Genomic DNA, 10,095 nt, shown 5'->3' with positions numbered 1-10,095 from the left:
CCTCATCCTCCTTCTCTTCCGTGGCTGCCACAACCACACTGGCAACCTGAGGATGCACTGCAAGGGCTGCTCCACCTTGCTGCTGCAATGGCGGGCGGCTTCCATTGGGGGATTAAGCCAGGCTGCCCCCACTGTGGCCGCACTCCTGCTGTGAGCCTGAGCACTGCTTACCCCGTGGGCGCTTGCACTTGGTGCTGTCCCCGTAGCAGACTGAGGTGCCCATGGTGACCAGGAACAGCCGCGATAGTGGCTGCAGTAGCAGGTGCAGGGCCGGCTGTGGCAGCTGCATGGGGAGGCAGAGCATGGCAGCCAGGCACAGCCCAGGGCAGTGGCTGCTCCCATGAGCAGCACCACAAGCACCGCCGTGAGTGCAGTAACAAGGAGAAGGTGGCAGCAGCTGAGCCCACCTTGTCCTCATCCTCCTCCACCATGGCCAAGCCCTGTGGCCACAGCAACCATACTGGCAGTCCCAAGGGGTGCCACAAGGGCTGTTCTGTCTCGCATGGTGGGAAGGAGCAGAAGGCAAAATGCATCGCAGCCAGCCCAAAGCTGCCAAGCCATCAGCCAGCTCCCCTCTCTCCCCAAAATATTGATTATCCATTTTTTAAAAATTATTTGTCAGTAAAATCTATAGGAAATACTTAGCAGCTGGTCAGTTTAGCATTGAATTGTGTCCAGCTGATCTGCTTCCCTGCTTCACAGACGTAGTAGTTTGGGTCCCTCTGCATACTATGTTATGAAAGGAATGCTCTTCCCCACAGTGTACCAGTTTCCCTTCTGGTTGAATCAGCACAGTGAGTCCTGGCAGTCCCCTGACCACAGAGCTTCATGGGAGATACGGAATTTGGAGCTAGTCAACAGGTCAGCTGTTAAGCTGTTTAAGAAGAGTTTGAATTAGTAGAGAGAGGTTATTATTTTGCTGATGAGGTGATAAACACTGTTATCAGATCCCTGCTGGCTTGCTTGCCTGTCAGATTGCTGCAGACAGTATAAAGAGGCAGGGAGAGAGAGATTGAAAAGCTCTGTATTACCAACAGATACATGCACTGTACACCCCACGTTGCCTCAGAGTGCAACATTCCTGCCTCCTGAGCAGCCAGCTGGGAAAAGCCTGGGATGGTGCAGGCAGACCTCCCTAATCAGAGGTCCTGCCAGGGCCTGGCCATGCCCCCTCAGCTCAGCCCTGTAGAAGGGAAGGGAGGGCTGCTCTAGCACCCCCCAGCTTCTAGCCTGAGCCACTGCAGGCATGTGCCTGAATTTCCTCAGTCCAGGGAGAATGTCTGTCCAGCTACAAACTGGCTCAGCCTAGCCAAGTTAGAATAACCTGCGAAGATTGAATCCATTCAGGCTTAGGCTTTTTGAATATCTGTCCCTAGCCAAAGTGCCTGGATCTGGCCTGTGGCATAAGGGATCAGCAGCAAGCAGACAGCTTCCCTGTCCTGTGCTATGCTGATCCTACCTGCAGCTCTCTATGCTACACTTCCTTCCCCTATCCCTGTCTCCCCCCTCCCTTCTCTCCTTCTAACATTGGTAGCTGCCTTCTTTCTCCTTCACTCCTTCCCCATTTCCCCTATAGGAGGGGAGTGATGGCCTCTAGAACAGCCGGGTCACAAGCACCTGGCCTGCTACTCTAATAGATTGAACTCCAATGGCTTTGAAGGTTTGAAGTAGGGATTTGGGGAATCTTTGGGTAAATGGTTTCATGCAAATACAGGCAATGGCTGCTAGGCCAGAGCAGCAGGATGGTGGCTGTTATTTTTACATTCTCCTTTCTAAGCTGGCATCCATGACTGGGGCCCCAGTTTCTGTCCCCCCACCCTCACCCCATCCACCCAACCTTCCCTAGTCCCTTACTTCATCATCCATACCTCCCCCCATAGTAATTCTACTGACTGGCATCACTGCATTGGCAACAGTGATAATGAGATCCAAGTTATGACAGGAAAACACATCAGATTTGTGATTAAAATCCAGTCTATTGCCCCTAAAGCCATTTGAATATGCTGTTTAGTTCATTAAGAAACTGGCAGAAAAAAGGATAGCAGGGGAACCGAAGGAGATATTGATAATACTGTAAAAGTGGTGGAATTTATTGAAAATAAAGTCCATCCTTGCATACCTCTTGGGGAAATCCCTGCCCAGCCAGGGGCTGAGAGCTGCCCCAGAAGTGGGACAGCTCCCAGCTAGCCCCTGCCTGCGAGGGGAAGCCCTGCTGGGCACAGGGCTTGTCCCCATGCATAGGGTGTCAAGACATCTCTGTAGTGGCAGCTGTCTCCTGGCCCTCTGTACATCAGGACCCCTCCCAGTGTGTACAGGGCAAGGAGACAGCTGCTGTTGCAGCTGGTAAAGCTTTCCATGTTCCTCTGAGCTAACACCCGAGGGGAGCCTGGAGTTCCCCCCTGGCTGCTGCAGGAGTACAGAGTGGGGTAGGAGCAGCCTTGTACTGGGCTTCTCCTGTTGGGATCTGATTTACTTCCAAAAGGGAGCACGTGTAGACATGCTCCCAGGGAAAGCTTACTGCACAGTATTTTTCGATGCAGTAAGACTTTATAGCATCAATAGCACGTGAAGATGTGCCTCCCTTGATTTACATGTAAAGATTTTATATTCCAGGCTCCTTTCCTCCTCCTTAAACTGGGGGCACTTATTTGGAGATAAAGATTGCCTTTAACCAGCTGGACGAAACAACAGAGGAACAACTGTTATCTATAATAATCTATTCCTGCTGTCCTCCAGTGGACGCCAAGACTAATAAAATATCTGTGAATCATTAGTATCACCACTGTTGAATTCAATTTCTATTACATTATTCCCCCTTGTATTGATTCTCTCTTTCCTTATTTTTAGTGTATTGCAGTATTATAACTGTGATCTCTTTCTTCTTGAAGTCAAGAATTTTGTCCTGTATTTCAGAAGGAGTAATTTATGGAAACATACTAACTAAAAACTTCATATTTCTTTCCTAGATATTGGAATTAGGAGAACTGCATGCAGATAACTGGCCAGAGCTGGGCAACATTTTCTAATTGGATTCTTAGAAAACATCTATATTCTAGGGGACTGAAAATATTTGTAAATTAAAATTGAAGTATTTCATTTTGACGTTTTCACATTTTTTCAATGAGTAATTTCCTAAGTTTAAAAAGAAGGAAAAGAAAAGGGGGGAAGAAAGGATCAAATAATCTAAAAATTAAACACAATTTTTAGGCTGGGGTCAAACAAAACATTTTGGATTGAACCAAAACAAAATATTTCTGTTTTTTCATTTTGCTTCCCTGTTTTTCCCCTATTTTTTTGGTTTGGCTAATGAACTTAAAATACATTATTTTGCTGATTACTGAGATCTCTGAAAATGTGACTGAAATCCTGCCTATTTTCTGGTAAAAAACCTCCCCATTTGCACATGTGGACACAAAGGGCATCTATTCATGTGCAGTGAAGCTGCTTTGACGCACTGCAGTTACAGCTTGTCAGAGCAGACTCGATTAATTGAGTCTGCTGCAGTGTGGTAGTTACTGCGCTCCAGCAGACTCCAGCGTCACATGTATCATTGTCCCTGTGTTGAAAAATGGTGGTGGGGGCACTTTTCGTTCAAAGAACTTTAGTTAAAGTGCCCTGCTCCCATTTTTTCAACACAGGGACACTGATACACATGATGCTCCAGGCGCTTTAACTACAGCAGCTCCCCACCCTGCGCACACACTCCCAAAACACATGTATAAATGCCCAAAACCCCCACCTTGAGACTAAGAATTCAGATATAAGTCCTTCCATAAATGTTAAGAGGCAGAGTTACTTCACAAAATTCTTGCAGACTTGGTTGTGCCTGGAAATGGAAGTAAAACACAAACAGGTTGGGCCAGGGTCAAGTCAGTGACCAAGAGGTGAAGATTCTAAATTAATTATTAATTCTATAGGCCTCTGCTAATCTCGTACTATTGCTGTATTGGTGACCTTTCTTAGATTAGACCAGGGCTGTCCAACTTCTGGGCAGCTGGGGCCACATGCCATGTGAGCCACAGACCTAGGGCCACATGCTGTGTGGGTAGGTAGACATGTGCCCCACCTCCCCGAAGCCCCTGCCTTCCCCCACTGCTTGCATTTCTCAGCTGTGTATACCATGTGGGCAGCTCTCCTCCAACCCTTGAACTACAGGCAATGGTGTGCAATGTGAGCGACTGGGAGAAGTGGGGGAGCCAGGCAGTCCCATAATACAGGTGGCTCAACTCCACCCCTACCAAATGCTCAGCACCCACCCTCCTTTTCCCAGCCACAAGCACCATCCAGCTGCAGTGAAGGCAGCCCAGCTCCCTTCTTTGCCACATATGCAGCTTGGGCACTCTAGTCCCCGTTCAATCACTACCAAAAGAGTGACTAGGATTGGGGAATGGTGGCTGGGCAGAAACCCACAGGCTGCATGCTAATATTTCAGGGGCTGCATTTGGCTCATGGACTGCCAGTGCGACAGCCATGGTTTAGACATTTTACTGAAGATGACTACAAATATACCCAAGTGATCACAAGTTATAAATATTCACCACCAGAGACAACAGTACAAGAGGCCTGATCTGGCAGGTAGTATCAGTTTAATTTGCTGCTTACAAAAACAGTGCCAGATCTTACAGACATTACCCATGACATCAGTTCCACTGATTCAATGGGACTATTTATGGGAATAAAGGATCTAGCCCTATTATCATTACAGACAAACATCCTGAGACTTCCTAATGAAATTAGCAAAGGAAATGCTCTACTGCCATTTAGGTTTTGTGAGATGAATCCAACTTATTATATTCAACTGCAACTTTTTTTTACAGCTGAGTATCATAAATGCTGTCTTGAAATTAGAGGGGCATGAAAGATGATATTAATTGAAACCTGACTTGGGATTGTCCCAGCCTCTGTTATGGTATTGATTGAGGTTTTAGTTAGACTGTTATCATCTTATGGCAAGGATCTAGTGTTGAGCACAAACTCCACTCTCCATATGCCTCATGGGTGGCAACCATTAGCAGAGACTGATCTTCTTTGTGGCAGTCTTGTTACCTCAACCCAGTCTTGCCCCAGCCACTATTCTTTACACAGGAGGACTTGCCTGGCCATTAACATTTTCAGGTGATTATACAAGCAACACATATAACATAACATAACAAACATAGTTATAGCCAATAACATTTGAGCTAAGAGCTATTAATATTACTAACATTAAAACTACTTAAATTCCTATATCATTTAATATCATAAACATACAATTTGTTAGTCAGTTTTAAACTGCTGGGATTGCCAAAACTAATTCCTCTGAAAAAGGAACTGGCTTTGGAGCTTAGCATATTTTTCCATCAAGTGTTGTCTGTCACTGGTTGTAGAACACTTTGATAGTCTCCCAAAGAGTTTGCCATTATACATGTATCTCCTTCCCATGTAAAGTTTCTAACTATAACAAAGTTTCAAACCATGAGGCCAATGGCTGTGGATTTCACCCTCACTGTCCAGTGTAATTTCATGTCATCGTTACATTGCAAGAGAAAGACACATTGCTCGTGACTTTCAATGGCTATATGTTCATTGCTATTTTATCTTTACCTCATATTCGTGTTGACATCAGCCTTGGCTATGGTAGTGGTGATTCCTACTACAGGTTCTGTCTGGATATGCTAAGAAGTCCCACTGCTCCTATTAACATCAGGAGAATTAGCATCTTGTCTTGACTCTTATTCCTGTAAAACAAAGAAAAGGAGCTCATCGCCCCAAGTACTGATCTTTCCAGGCCTTTAATTGCAAAGAATGAACTATTTTTGGTCACATTTGGAATTGTGGTGTATTTTCACTTGATATACAGCTGGACTCACTTTTTTAACAATTCTGACTGCTCCCATCCATAGGGGTTTGAGTGTGTGACTTTTTTTTCTTTCATCTCTCCCCAATTTCCCATTCCTGAGGATACTATTATGGGGCCTATCTGCTTATACATTTTCTGGATATTGGCTTTCAAGGCTATAGTCACTTGCCTCTGTGTGGTGGCCACTGATTGTAACAGGTTTTGTATACATTTATCTGTTAGGATATGAGGCTGGAGGCAATCCAGAGGCTCCCCTCCTAGCTACCATTGTTCTGGTATCTTTATCTCTCACCCTGTCATGGCTTTGTATGGGATGATTCCACATGCAGCTACAGTTGCTCTTAGTGCTATTAAAATTAAGGATAATTTTTTATCTCAGTCTTTCCCTTGTTGATTTACCACTTTTTGCAAGACAGTTTTATGGTTCTGTTTGTCCTTTCCATTTGACTTAAACTCTGGTTTAACAATGTGCAACCTCTGTTTTATCCCAAAAGATTGATAGACAACCTGTGTGATTTCTCCAACAAAACGAGACCCTTGATCCAAATCAATTTCTTTGGGGAGCGCCCCTCCCATCCCAAGAACACCTGTTCCACTGACACCTGTGTCGTGGGGGCAGCTGTGTTGTTACAAGTTGGTATAGTTTCGATCCATTTTGTAAAGCTATCCACTATCAGCAGACAGTATTTATTTCCCTTTGCTGTCTGAAGCATGGGTCAAATGTAGTCTATTTGTAGCCTACACCATGGACCACTCATTCTTTGATGTCCCAAGGATCCGTTGCATGAGCAACACTGCAAAAGGAACCAACTGTGTTGTGCTTTTCTTAAGCAGCTGCCCACTGCTGTCAGTAGTCTATTGCATTGGTGGAAACTACCATTCACATTCAGGGGAAGGAAGAACTGCTCCATGAGGGAAGTGTGGCCAAACACAGACAGATGCCTTTGCAAATGCTAGACAAACATAAACAATCATAGCTACTTTAATATCCTGTAAAAGTATAAATTATCCCTGTCTTGTACTGGCCAGCCCTACTAACTAGTGTAGAAATAGGTGGGACTATGGAAATACAATTTTGCTCCATTTATGGACTATAGGGACTGTTTCCTGGTTCCTGTGTGGGGGTGGCTGCCAGTACTATACCTAAACTCCTGGTGGCCCCAGGTGAACTTTTAGTTATCAGGCGCCCCCTTCACTAGAGATAATGATAATAATAATTGGACAATGGAAAAAAATTACCATTTTTGGGCCCCAGGCAGCTGCCCAGTTCGCCCATGCCTGTGTCCGGCTCTGACACCTGCAGGCTAGATACACAGTGGCTATGTCTAGCCTCAACATCAGGGGCATGGGAAGGCTTATCACTCACCCCTTAGGCTAGTATCCAGCCTCAGTGAAGCTGACCAAAACATCTGTATTAATTTTAATGAAGTTGGCTGGGACCTGGCGGGTGTCACAAATCAGCTGAATTTCTCCATGTGGTTTGTTTTATCTGGAAATTTGAGATTCATGTGCTACAGTGAGGTCAACTTTGCCTTAAGTGAGGAGATCAGGATTTGGCTCAAATGCTGTTTATACAGTACAATAGTAGAGGAGTGTCCCAGGAGGCTGTAATGAAAAGGTGCTAGGAAACAGTTCTGCTGGTAAATATTTAATTTCTTTGTACACACATATATGTATAGACAAAAAGCAGCTGAGACAATTAAAAAGCATGGTTTCACTAACCTACGCCCATCTCAGGGGAACTCAGCCCACTTTCTCTCTCAAAGAGTGTGCTTCTTGAACATCCTCCAGTTAATCTGGCATGGTGCCTTTTGCATATTTTTTGCTGCAGGTCACTTCTAAAATCATAGTAAATTAAACAGTCGGTAAGGCCTAAATAAACTCTTGTACATACAGTACAGCTTCATTATAACCAACACTTATGAGACAGGGAAAAAAACTCATTCAAAGAAGGTGTACTCTACATAACAGGGTTAGTCAGTGTGCTGCATCAGCATAATGAAAAAACTGGTTCATAACTGTAGGAGTTGTGAAAAGCAGGGGGCTGTTATAAACAGGGTATATTACAATGAGGATTTATTGTGCTTCCAATTAGGCATTGCAATACTTAGAATTAAGTCAATGTCAAGACAGGTGATCCATTACTACATTACATGGAAGTCTCATAGATGGGTTATAAGAAAGCATGCAGTATGTTTTGTAAATATTACAATGCCCTATGTGAATGTGAATATGCTGTGCTTCCCACAGAAGCAGCAATCATATTTTTACAGCTACAAGTTCTGTATAGGCTTATTTGATGAAGGATGGTTAGCTGCTGTTTTGCTGTTCTCTCAAGGCAAACATTAGCACAATAATTGACACATCATTTACTAGCTCTCTTTTACTGTCTGTACTCTTTTAGCCTTCAGGAATGAAATCAGGCCCTACCATACCATAGAAGTTTGAGCCTTGTCTTTTGTACTCTAATTTTTCTCTCCTTTCTATATACTCTGCATTCTGCACATCCATTCACAGCATCCGATGAAGTGAGCTTCAGTTCACAAAAGCTTGTACTATATATAAATTAAAGCATATCTGTTTGTCTGTCTGTCTGTCTGTCTATCTCTACTTTGATTAGTCTATAAGGTGCAAATCTACCCTGCCTTCTACCTGTCCAGCAGCCAAAAAAGCAGGATTTGATGGCTATTCTAAAATTCAGAGTCAGCTGAATCAGCTGGACCAGAGTATTTGAGGAATAAAATAGTTTGCATTTTCTCCTGAAGATCAAGGAAATCTTAAACTATCACACCAGGAACAAACACTTCTAAGAATCCAGGCTCCTGCCTTGGCAGTAAAATGTTCTCTTCTGCTGACTCCTGGAGAGGCCCCACAACTTTAAAAGGAATTGTGAGAGAGACAGTAAAAATGCAACTAGTTTTAAAACTGCAGTTACTAAATGAGCATAAAATAAACTGGGCTGGAGGTTATAGCCTCCAGAAGATGGGAACAGGTTTCATTACTTTGAATTGATTCCCTCTGGCAGACACCCAGACTGGAGTTGACAGGCTCCGGAACAAGTTGTGTCTAGCTCTCTTTGGCTGGAGGGAGGATTGCTGAGAAATGGTGCTTTTGAAAGATGGCTGCCGTATAAGAAAACAGTATTAGATTTTACTGATTGTGAACATCCCTTTTAGAAAGGTTACTTGATTTAATAAGCAACATGGGTTATGAGTTATAAAGAGGCTCCTCTGCTCCTAGGTAGAGGAAATAAATATTCAGTTATCAAAAATTGAATGTTTTACGTGAAATGCAGCTTGAAGTAAATCTTAATAATCACAAGCCTTTTAAAAATTATTAGTGATTTAATGGACTTTGATTTCAAGAGACTAAAATATCCAGATGGTATATTATTACACATAAATTAGGATAAACTTGTGTACTCCCCTCCTTCCATTAACAGGAATGATTATTTATTTTTTACATAGGCTCTGCCTGAACTTCCAGTTAAATCAATGGGAGTTATATTGGGCCCTATTTCCATCGACAAACAGGACACTTTATAGGTATATTCATGACAACGCCCATGCTTCAGAAATTTAGTTTAAATTAGATAAATCCGTGAACAGCAGCTGACCATGCTAAGTAAGAAAGTGGCCAGGTTCAACAGTGAAGAACAGGAGGATCTACAACAGATTGCCCATGTCCTTTTGCTTGATACTTGCGACGTCCTGCTTTGTTTAGCACATCTATTCATTTTTTAATTCAATATAATCAGGTACAGATCAGGCCAGAATGGAGATTAACTGTGAAAACCTAGTCAGAAGCAGCAAGCCTTGAGGAGATTTAAAGATAGAGACAGATTAAGGTCTGCTGGCTCCACACGGTGCAGTGAAAGGTCACCTTTACAGAGAAGGAACAACAGCTGATGGACTGAAACAGCTAACAAGGCAAGAAACAGCATTTTGCTTTCCCTCTCTAAGAGCTTGTCTAGACATAGCTTTTGCACTGAGATAATGAATTAACTGATGAGGGATGTGATTTGTTTTCAATCCATACAATTCATCCAGTAGAATCCCTTGGTGGAGTTAGTACAGCTACACCAGTGAAAGGGGCTTTGCTGCTGTTCCCACAGGGGAATAAACGATGCCAGAGCAGGGCATGGGTGTTCCCACGTGGCTCTGCCGGACTGTACTGCAGCTAGTGCAGCTGAAGCCCCACAACGTGTATGCACGTGGGATCTGGCTTGGGTGTGTATGCGTGCAAGAGAATGATAC

The sequence above is a fragment of the Gavialis gangeticus genome, unplaced genomic scaffold (assembly GCF_001723915.1).
Source record: "Gavialis gangeticus isolate Ggan-Ray unplaced genomic scaffold, GavGan_comp1, whole genome shotgun sequence".
Lineage (NCBI taxonomy): Eukaryota > Metazoa > Chordata > Crocodylia > Gavialidae > Gavialis > Gavialis gangeticus.
The sequence above is the reverse complement of the archived record's forward strand: the minus strand, read 5'-3'. Positions refer to the sequence as shown.